Below are 10236 nucleotides of genomic sequence, written 5' to 3' on the forward strand. Positions count from 1 at the left end.
CACAATCTTTAATTCTCCTACTCCAAAGTCCAAATGTGAATGATCTACTATTACTTTATGCAGACAATTCACCCATTATATCTGGAACAATAACTTGCCTTAGATATGCCCTTTAAACCTTGGCATGCTAAAACCAGCTTGTAGTAAATGATTAGAAAATCAAAATAATGCTCTTTGCTAAGAGATCCTGGAAGCTCCAACGGGTAATAGGGAATGAAAGGATTGTGCAAGTGAGGGTGAAATATTTTAAGACATGGAATGCATTGACTATGTGCAGGCCTCCTAAAGCACTTCATCCATTGTCATGCTTTTCCCAAAGAAAAGATGGAGAATGTATTCCTGTGCAGTGACGTGCGGTGAGGTTTATGGCTGGTGAGGCTGGTGACGTCATCAGGAAGGCGGGGAATGGGACCACGTGTGCTGGAGGCTGAGGCTGCCTCAGCCTCCAGCACACGTGATCCCATTCCCGCCTTCCTGAGCATGCTCCACTGGCTTGCGCTCCGCGGTCCCCAACAGCAGCTGCTTTTCAATGCTTTTCTGTGCGTCTGGCATTTAGGACATCTGGCTATCTACCTAAATGCCAGATGCACAGAAAAGCACTGAAAAGCACTTCGCCTCCAAGCCACTTCGTCTTGATGACGTCGCCGCAGCTGCTGGGCGTGGCTGGCCAGAGGTAGCCAGAGTGGTGCCGAGGGGTCCGGGCAGACGAAAGAGCGAGTGAGCAAGCGATGGAGGATCAGGCAGACTGATCCTCGGTTGCTCGTCCGCCGGACTGCCTCGGCGCCACTCTGGCTACCTCTGTCCATCCACGCCTGGCAGCTGCGGCGACATGATCAAGACAAAGTCCAGCGGAGGCAGAAATGTTGTCGGTGCTCCCGGACTTCGTCTTGATGACGAAGCCACGAAAGCAACTGGGGAACGACGAGAACCTTCCTGCCTCTGCTGGACTTCGTGCGCTCCTCGCGACTGCAATATATGTCCAGAAGTGGCTTTTGTGGCTAATGGGGTTTAGGTTTCCAGCCCAACAGCCCCTGCCACTTCTGAACGTCTATTGCAGTCGCGAGCAGCACGCCAAGTACAGTGGAGGCAGGAAGGTTATTGGTGCTTCCGAGAACCCTCCTGCCTCCACCGGTTGCCCAGTTGGCACCGCCCCGCGTGCCCACCTCCTCCTCCCTCCTCTTCAATCCCCAAAGGCTCTTCTCCTTATCGGAGCTTAGTGGGAGCCGTGTAAAAGGGATGGGAGGAAATATATATTATTATTATTATATTATTATTTCATGATGAGAGGTGAGGCTCTGCCTCCCCTGCCTCCCCTGCCTCTCCTGACCGCACATCCCTGTTCCTGTGATTTTAAAACTAGTCCCCACTGAGTTGTCTTAAGATTCTCATCTATATCCCTACCCAAGTTATAAGTCAATGGAATTGTGCAAAGTGGTTTGATCAAAGTACTGCTCCTTATCTGAAAGTGCATATCCACTGTGACCTTGAAGCTTGAGATTGGCCAAAACAAAGTTAAGAGTTTGGGTACACTACATAAAATATATGTTTAGGTGTTTGTCACATTTATAGCTACCCATCTGATGAATGGGCATAAAAACCAAACAATAAAAATAGAAATGAAAACAGTAGCGATAAATAATATGTAGATAATACAAGAGAGTGGACTCAGACATATTAGAGCCATCTTGAGGGCTTCCTGAGCCCAAGGATTCCTAAGCTTGCTGGAAATGCAATGACTTCCGACATCTCCAGAAGGTTGATAGGGTTGAATATCAATTATCCCTTTGATAACTCAGATTGATTCAGGGCCGGATTCAACATCCTTCCCTCAGCACTTATATATAGGATATTTAGTGAGGTTCTCAAGGCCTGCCAGTTTATCCCTTGTGCTAAGGGTTCAGGTTCATATAATCTTTCATGTGCTGTTATATTGCACATTTCATTACAATATCTGAATAAGATTTACCTTTCCTTTCTTCCCTTTTTCTTCAGATCAGCCTGAGGAAGTTTATATACACTTTTTATATGAGAGGTAGCTTCCAATTACGCATACATTGTTAATTAGTATTTGTATTTTAATAAGTCTTTTCAGTGATCTGTGATTCATAGCGCATATTTTAAGAATTTAGAGGATGATTTGTGTCCATGAGGATAAATTATTTTATTGTAAGTTGAATATTTGTATTCTTTTCTAAATTTAAGCACTGCAATAAAGGATAATAGGAGAGTTAGTGAACAAGACCTGAGAGGGAGGAAAATTAGGAAGGTTCAGACTTGATTTCTGATTATTATGTATTTTACACATTTGTGTACATGCTGGTTTTGTAAATTAAATTTTCACTTGTGCATATCATTATAGTAGATCACATCCCCTTATGAGCATAGGTACAACAGTGTCTACAATAGTATCCCTCATTTAGTCTCCCTCCCTCCCTCCCTCCCTGCCTGCCTGCCTCTCTCTTCCTCTCCCTTTCTCTCTCCCTCTCTCCCTTTCAATCTCCCTCTCTTACTCTGTGTGTGTGTTTGTTACATGATTCACTGCCTGATAATTATCTTTTATTGTATAGGTAAAGTTTAACTTTTGTTTTGTTCTACTTCTGCTCAAGCAACCACAACAGCTGTTAAACCTCAGTGGCAAATTAATTACTTCAATAAATAAACAGATGGGAAGAAGGAAACCTTACCCAGGATTTTGGCCTTTTCGTACCGGACATCATCTTACTGGATTTAGTAAATTTTTAATTTTTAATTATGTATTCCAACACCTGTAACATCCCTGTAATCAATTGACGCCCTGCTGGTAATGTGATCCGTCATATACCGTGTTTCCCCGAAAATACGCCAGGGGCTTATATTTTTTTGACCCACGAAATATGGCCTTGGGCTTATTAAAGGGGAGGGTTTATTATTTTTGGGTTGCCGGGCGGCTGCTCCCTTGTGACTGGGTTCCCGAAGAGCCGGGCACAGCCTCAGGGTCGAATGGCTGTGTTGCGCTGTCGCAGCAGCAACGCAGCAGCCATGAGGTGACCAAGCTTATGAGCAGCCGCCCGGCAACCCCCCTTTCCAGCCGGGTACAGCACCGCTGACCGACCTAGCAGTACCCGGAAGGCACCAAGCAACGCGAGCGCCTGTTCACCGCCCTCCGCGTCCCGTGGCTCGGTGCCTTCGGAATGCCCCTAGGTGAGTGAATGGGGCTCTGCATGGCTGGAGGGGAGTTTCGCAGCGGCTTTTCCTCTCCCCGCTCGCGCGAAGGGCATCTGCGCTGCTGGCGCCGTCCGCCGCTTGGGTTTTTTTTCCAAGCACGGAGGATGGATGCCACTCTGGAAGTACGCAACCCCCCCTTCTTCAGCTGGGCACAGCGCCGCTGACTGACCTAGCGGTACCCCGAAAGCACCAAGCAACGCAAGCGCCTTTGCCCCCACCTCATTCCCGTGGCTTGGTGCCTTCGGGATACCGCTAGGTCGGCGAGCGGTGCTCTGCCTGGTCGGAGGGGGGGGATTGTCCAGAGGGTTTATTTTCGAGGGTGGGCTTATATTTTTGCGCACGCGAAAAATGTCGCAAGGGTTTAGTTTCAGGACATGGTGTATTTTCGGGGAAACACGGTACTTGAGGGCAGACCTGATCCTACTGCGGGAGTCCCCCCTCTTGCAAGTATGGCCCTCCGCCCTTTCGAGGGCCCACCTTGATGAGGGATTTATCAATCCAGAGAGGTGGATGAGGCGTAGTCTCAGGAGGTTTTTAATTAAATTTTTTATTCGTATTTTAGGGGGTTCCAGGGTGGGGGGTGGGGTTAGTCAGGCTGAGGGAGGGACCAGTGCCAGGCCGACGGGTGGGGTTAGCAAGGGAGTGAGCGGAGCTATTAAGGGGGGGGAGTGACGACACTCCAGAAGAGGGTCTTTCTATCCCAACGGTCATAGGGAGGGGTAGGTGCGAGGGTAGACAGAGATCCTATAACCGGTTGGGAGACCGTGGTTGTTGGATACGGCTGGTCATATGTCCCAACCCCCGCAATCTAGGTGGTCAGGACTTACAGAGCCAGGGCCTGAGACTGATGCTATGCAACGCCAGGTCCGTTGCCAATAAAGCCCCCCTCATTAACGACCTGGTTTCGGAGGGGGAGCCGGACCTGGCAGGGATTACAGAGACCTGGCTGGGCCATGAGGGAGGTCTCCCCCTCGTGGAAAGGTGCCCGCTAGGTTACCATGCATTTCATCAGCCACGGGCCCTTGGCAGGGGTGGTGGGTAGCGGTCATCGTAAGGGAATGCCTTGAGCCGAGAGAGTCCACTGTGCCACAGATAACCGGTTGTGAGTCCCTGTGCGTGAAGTGGGGCCCAGGGAGACAGTTGGGCTTGCTGATTGTATACTTGGCTCCTCGCTATGCATCAGCAGCCCTGCCCGAGCTCCTTGAGGTGATCGCCGAGATGGCGGTTGAGACCCCCAGGCTGTTGGTCATGGGGGACTTTAACTTGCCATCGGTAGGGGAAACATCCAAGGTAGCTCGGGAGTTCATGGCCTCCATGACAGCCATGGACCTGACCCAAGTAATTCAGGGCCCCACACACGAGGGAGGTCACACACTGGATCTTATTATTGTCTCTGGCCAGTGGAGGAGTGATCTGGGAGTAGGGGATTTAGTCATTACACCCCTGTCATGGTCAGACCACTCACTTCTCCGGCTCGACTTCCCAGCCGCTACTCCCCATCGCGGGGAGGCGGAACCGGAATGTCCAAGATGGTTCCGCCCCAGACGCCTGATGGAACCTGATAGGTTCCAGATGGAGCTTGGGCCATTTCCTGTAGCCCTGACCCGCACCCGGATGGAGGACCTAGTGGCTGCATGGAACAGTGCGGCCGCTGGGGCCTTGGACCAGGTTGCGCCCTTGCGGCCTCTCTTGTGGCAGCGAACCACCCAGGCCCCTTGGTTTACTGAGGAGCTGAGGGTGATGAAGCGCCACAAGAGATGCCTAGAGAGCAGATGGAGATCGTCACGCTCTGAATCTCACCGATCACAGGTGAGAGCCTATTTGCGGACTTACCTTGTGGCATTAAGAGTGGCCAAGCATCAATATTGTGCCACTCTTATTGCGTCCGCAGATAACCACCCTACCGCCCTGTTTAGGGTGACCCGCTCCCTCCTTCAACAGGGGCCGCGGGAAGCCCCTTTACAGGGTAGAGCAGAGGAATTTGGGGAGTATCTGCAGGACAAAATCGCTCAGATTCGCAGTGAGTGGGTCCCCTCTAGTGGTCTAGAGCAGACGTCGGAGGTGGGACTTGAGGCTCCACTCTGGGAGGAGTTTGACTCTGTTACTTCCGATGATATGGACAGGTTGCGTGGGCGACTGCGAGCCACCACATGTTTACTGGACCTGTGTCCCTCCTGGCTTATACTGGCATCCTGGGAGGTCACACGAGGCTGGCTCCAGGAGTTAGTCAACGCTTCTTTGAGAGAGGGGTTCTTGCCATCCGTCCTTAAAGAGGCGGTGGTGAGGCCCCTACTCAAGAAGCCTTCCCTGGACCCAGCTATGTTAGCCAACTACCGTCCCGTCTCCAACCTTTGCTTTTTGGCGAAGGTTGTTGAGAGTGTGGTGGCACAACAGTTCCCACGCCACTTGGAGGAAATTGATTATCTGGACCCGCGCCAGTCCGGTTTCCAGCCCGGCCACAGCACGGAGATGGCTTTGGTCGCATTGGTAGATGATCTCTGGAGGGTCAGAGATGGGGGTTGCTCCTCCATCTTGGTCCTATTAGACCTCTCGGCGGCTTTTGATACCATCGACCATGGTATCCTATTGCATCGACTGGAGGGGCTGGGGGTGAGGGGCACTTTTCTGCGGTGGTTCTCCTCCTACCTCTCTGGCCGAGCGCAATTTGTGTTGGCAGGGGGGCAGAGGTCGACCTTGAGGCCGCTCACTTGTGGGGTGCCGCAGGGGTCGGTCCTCTCGCCTCTCCTGTTCAACACATACATGAAGCCGCTGGGTGAGATCATTCGTGGGTTTGGGGTAGATTACCATCTGGACGCGGATGACACCCAGCTGTACATCTCTACCCCGAACCACCCCAACGATGCCATCGAAGTGATGTCCCGGTGTCTGGAAGCCGTACGGATCTGGATGGGAAGTAACAGACTCAAGCTCAACCCATCGAAGACGGAGTGGCTGTGGCTACCGGCACCCCGGTTCAACCAGTTGACTCCATCACTGGCCATTGGGGGCGGACATCTGGCCCCCGTGGATCGGGTACGCAATCTGGGCGTCCTCCTAGATGCCCGGCTGTCAATAGATGACCATGTGACAGCCGTGGCAAGGGGGGCGTTCCACCAGGTTCGCCTGGTGTGCCAGTTGCGTCCCCTATTGGACCGGAACGCCCTCCGCACAGTCATCCATGCGCTTGTGACGTCCCGGCTGGACTACTGTAATGCTCTCTACATGGGGCTCCCCTTGAGATGCACCCGAAGGCTGCAGTTGGTTCAGAATGCGGCCGCGCGGGCAGTTTCGGGAGTCGCTAGGTACTCCCACGTAACACCTCTCCTGCACAGGCTGTACTGGCTACCTGTGGCTTTTCGGGTGCGTTTCAAGGTGCTGATTTTCATCTTTAAAGCACTCCATGGCACAGGACCTAGGTATTTGCGGGATCATATCCTGCCCCATACATCCCTTCGGCCGATCTGCTCACACAGAGAGGGACTCCTCCGGGTGCCGTCCACTAGGCTATGACAGCGGGCGACGCCCAGGGGAAGGGCCTTCTCTGTGATGGGCCCGACCCTCTGGAATGACCTTCCCCCTGATATTAGAACAACTACAGACCTCCGCTCCTTCCGTAAGAAGCTTAAAACCCACCTGTTCAATTTAGCCGGCCTGGCCTAATCCTAGCTTACCCACCTCAGTCTGCATTTTTAAATTTTATGGGTTGGTTTTAGGCCGAGTTTTAATTTTTACCAATTTGTACAGGGGTTAAGGTTTAATTTGATTTTAATGGTATTTATTCTATGTGTATGGTTTTTAATGTGGTTCCTGTACACCGCCCCGAGTCCCTTCGGGGAGAAAGGGCAGTCTAGAAATCAAATAAAATTGAAAAAATTGAAATTGAAATTGAAACTGTGTGACTTTATGGCATAATGTCTGGTTGAAGGACAGGGAACACATTCCACACGGAAATGTAGGCAAAGAGATACGATACACAAACAGACAGATACATTTACGTAATGAAAGAAATATATTGTTCCCAGAGCCCTGTTAAAAAGTTGCACAATAACTGCAATGCTCATTTAGCTTTATTTCAAGGAATATTTGCCAAATTTTACTTCAATGCATATTTTTTTTCATAGGTAGCAATTTGATTCATGTAAAGAAAGATAAAGCAATAGCAGGCAGTAATCTCGGGTCTTTGGCCATATCTTGAAGACGTCTAGGATTGTAGATGGAGATGGTATTATTTTCCAGGGCGGCTATACAAATGAGATAAAATAACAGATTGATCAAAGTAAGTTTAAGGTAAATTCTGTTACGTGAACATCTCTCCTGCACTCCTATCTGCCTTTGAAACACCTGTTCCTCTTTAGGTAAAGGCTTTGGAATCCAAACAAGATTATCCAATGTACATCTGTGGCACCTTTAATAGAGGAGAGTTTACTTACCGTTCACAACATATTGTTCCCTTTTTACAATCCTGTCTCCCAATGTAGAAGGAGTTTTTGGGACAGGGACGGCGAAAGCAGCGTCCTCCTGAATAATGACACCGGGGCTGGGCTTTACCTGTGAACAGAAAAACAGTAGACATGGAAATGATAAGTGAAGATATTTTTTTATTTAGATAATTTTTTTCCTTCTAAGACATCACTTTCTTCTACAGAATTACAGGATTCCTATGAATTCAGGAAATTCTCTCTGACCAAGGAATCCACTTCTGAAAATCTCCATTCAGCAGCCTCAATATATCATATATTAACACAGGTTTTAAACCTGGCCAGAAATGTTTTTTAATTTGCCTCTTCAAAAGCTTGGTGCATCTTATACTCCTATGCATTTTATACTCCAAAAAAATATGGTAATTACATTGCCATTGACCTCCACTGTGGAATCCAACCACTCAGTCAGAAATGAGGAAGCTTCTTGGATGAGAAGTGAAGGGAAAAAACCAAGAAAGTCCAGTTGCCTGTTGTAATTTTAAAAGTAAATAAATACTTTCTTTTTAATTGCCCCCCCAAAAATCCAAAAGCCAAAAAGAACAAAAAAAAGTTCATTCCAGCTCATGAGGTTGCTTGGGAAGAAATAATACAAAACAAATCCTAAAATATTAAGACCTTTCAATAAAACATAAACATGTATTTATTAAGATAGTACAGAGGAAAAAAAACTGATTCTCACCAAAGGAAGACCTTGCACTGATATATTTCTCTCCATTATTACTATGGATCCTTTTCTTGCTAAGAAATAATCCTGAATTATCATGGCTGGTTCTACTGGGTGTTTTGGATTGAGATGTTGAGTGAGAATAGTTAACTACCTTTGAACCTCAGGATCTGGTTTACCTTTGGCTTTCTTCCTCTTCTGTTAATGCTTGTAACACTGCTTTTCTCTGCTCTTGAAAAGCGGTGCATTTGTGACATTTTGCTGCAATATCTTCTCTTTTTTACAAATTGAATATGTAGATTTACTAAATAAGTAATATTTACTTTTATTTATTTTTATCTCATCTGTATTTCTTAAAATAACCTAAGGTGGCAAACCTACCTAGTACTTCTTTCTCTTGCTATTTCCATGAACACCAAGTAGCAATCATAAGACATGATGAAAACACTTTAATTTCACAGCATATGGACAGATTTAACCATACTTTCAACTGAGAAACTGTGAACATCCTAGATCAAGCCAAGTCCAAAAACACTAGATAATTCCTGGTAGCCCAAAGTCCAAATTAGCTATTTTATTACAATAATAAAACCTACATTGAAGCTATGTAGAAAAATCAATGGCATATTTTTCAAATGTTTGAGGGCTCCCTCCACAGTGTTCAAAGGTATTTCTTTAACATAAATGAAAAGAAGTTAAAGATTATCCTGCTTTCAGTGATGATCAAATTTGCTTAGAAAGTAGTCAGTTATCAGTCATTTCTCAATTATCTATAATTTAATTTCTTACCTGGTTCAAACAGGAATGCAAGGAAAAGGAATGCAAACAGCAGATAAAGAATCTTCATGTTGGGATTAGTTCTAGACCAAATTTATTCCTGGGACAGGACATAGCTCTCTATTTATGCAGTTATAATGATTGCATCACACTGTGAAATATTGCAACTACTCTTTAATGTAATTGGCCTTGTTGTATTTCCTTCTATTGAAATACTCCTGAGGCTAACTTGCAAATGTCCTTGCAAGAGCAAGAGAGTTAGTGGAATGGTTACATGGTTCTGCTTATAGCTAAAATACTTTGAATGATAAATGTTTGGCTCCATTATTGGTGGCCTGCAAAGTTGACACAATTAGTTACATGCAAATGAAATACTTATCAGCATAGATTAGTTACGTGTGGTTACCACCTATTAATATGCATACACACACACAAATCTATCTATCTATCTATCTATCTATCTATCTATCTATCTATCTATCTATCTATCTATCTATCTATCTATCTATCATCTATCTACTCTATTTATCTATCATCTATTCAATCTGTCTGTAATCTATGACTTGGATGTTAGGATTTGGAGAGACCTGGGTATCTATACTCAGATTGTTTGGGGAAAAGATGATATGGTTAAAAATAGGAGATATAAGGTCTTCATTTACAATGGCAAAGTTCATTGGTCTAAGAAGAGATTTTGGGGAGAATGAAAATGGTATATGGAGTGACTATGTGATTGAATCCACTTTTATTTTTTTTATCACTTCTATACTATGTGTTACCAAGAGAAGACACACATGGTGAAGTGGCTCATTCAGATGTTATTTCTCATCAACATAAGAATGAAGGGCTGAATGTTCACTCCAAATGGAAAGAACTGGAGAATCAACATAGATCAGGCTCCTTACAAGGTATACTTGGAAAGGTGGAAGGAAAAAACCCTTCAGGATTTCCATGCGTTAGAGCCCTGGATTATATAAAGATTTGGTTTCTGTGAAATGTGCATGTCAATATAAAGTCTGCAGTTTTATGGCAGAAAAGAATATCAAGTGACTATTTTAGAAATGGTGAACAAATCTTCTACATATGGCTTCATTATTGTAAAGGGACACA

General features: G+C 46.4%; 1 long non-coding RNA gene across 1 annotated transcript; it reads right to left on the minus strand.

Moving 5' to 3' along the window:
- Positions 1-7307: 7307 nt before the first annotated feature.
- LOC309385909 lies at positions 7308-9214 on the minus strand. Its single transcript, XR_014174314.1, has 3 exons — positions 9139-9214; positions 7635-7752; positions 7308-7445 (listed from the first exon to the last, which is right to left on the minus strand). It is a non-coding gene; the product is annotated as an uncharacterized lncRNA (long non-coding RNA).
- Positions 9215-10236: the final 1022 nt, after the last annotated feature.

The sequence above is a fragment of the Natrix helvetica genome (assembly GCF_964273705.1).
Source record: "Natrix helvetica genome assembly, chromosome: 2".
In the NCBI taxonomy this organism is placed as follows: Eukaryota; Metazoa; Chordata; class Lepidosauria; order Squamata; family Natricidae; genus Natrix; species Natrix helvetica.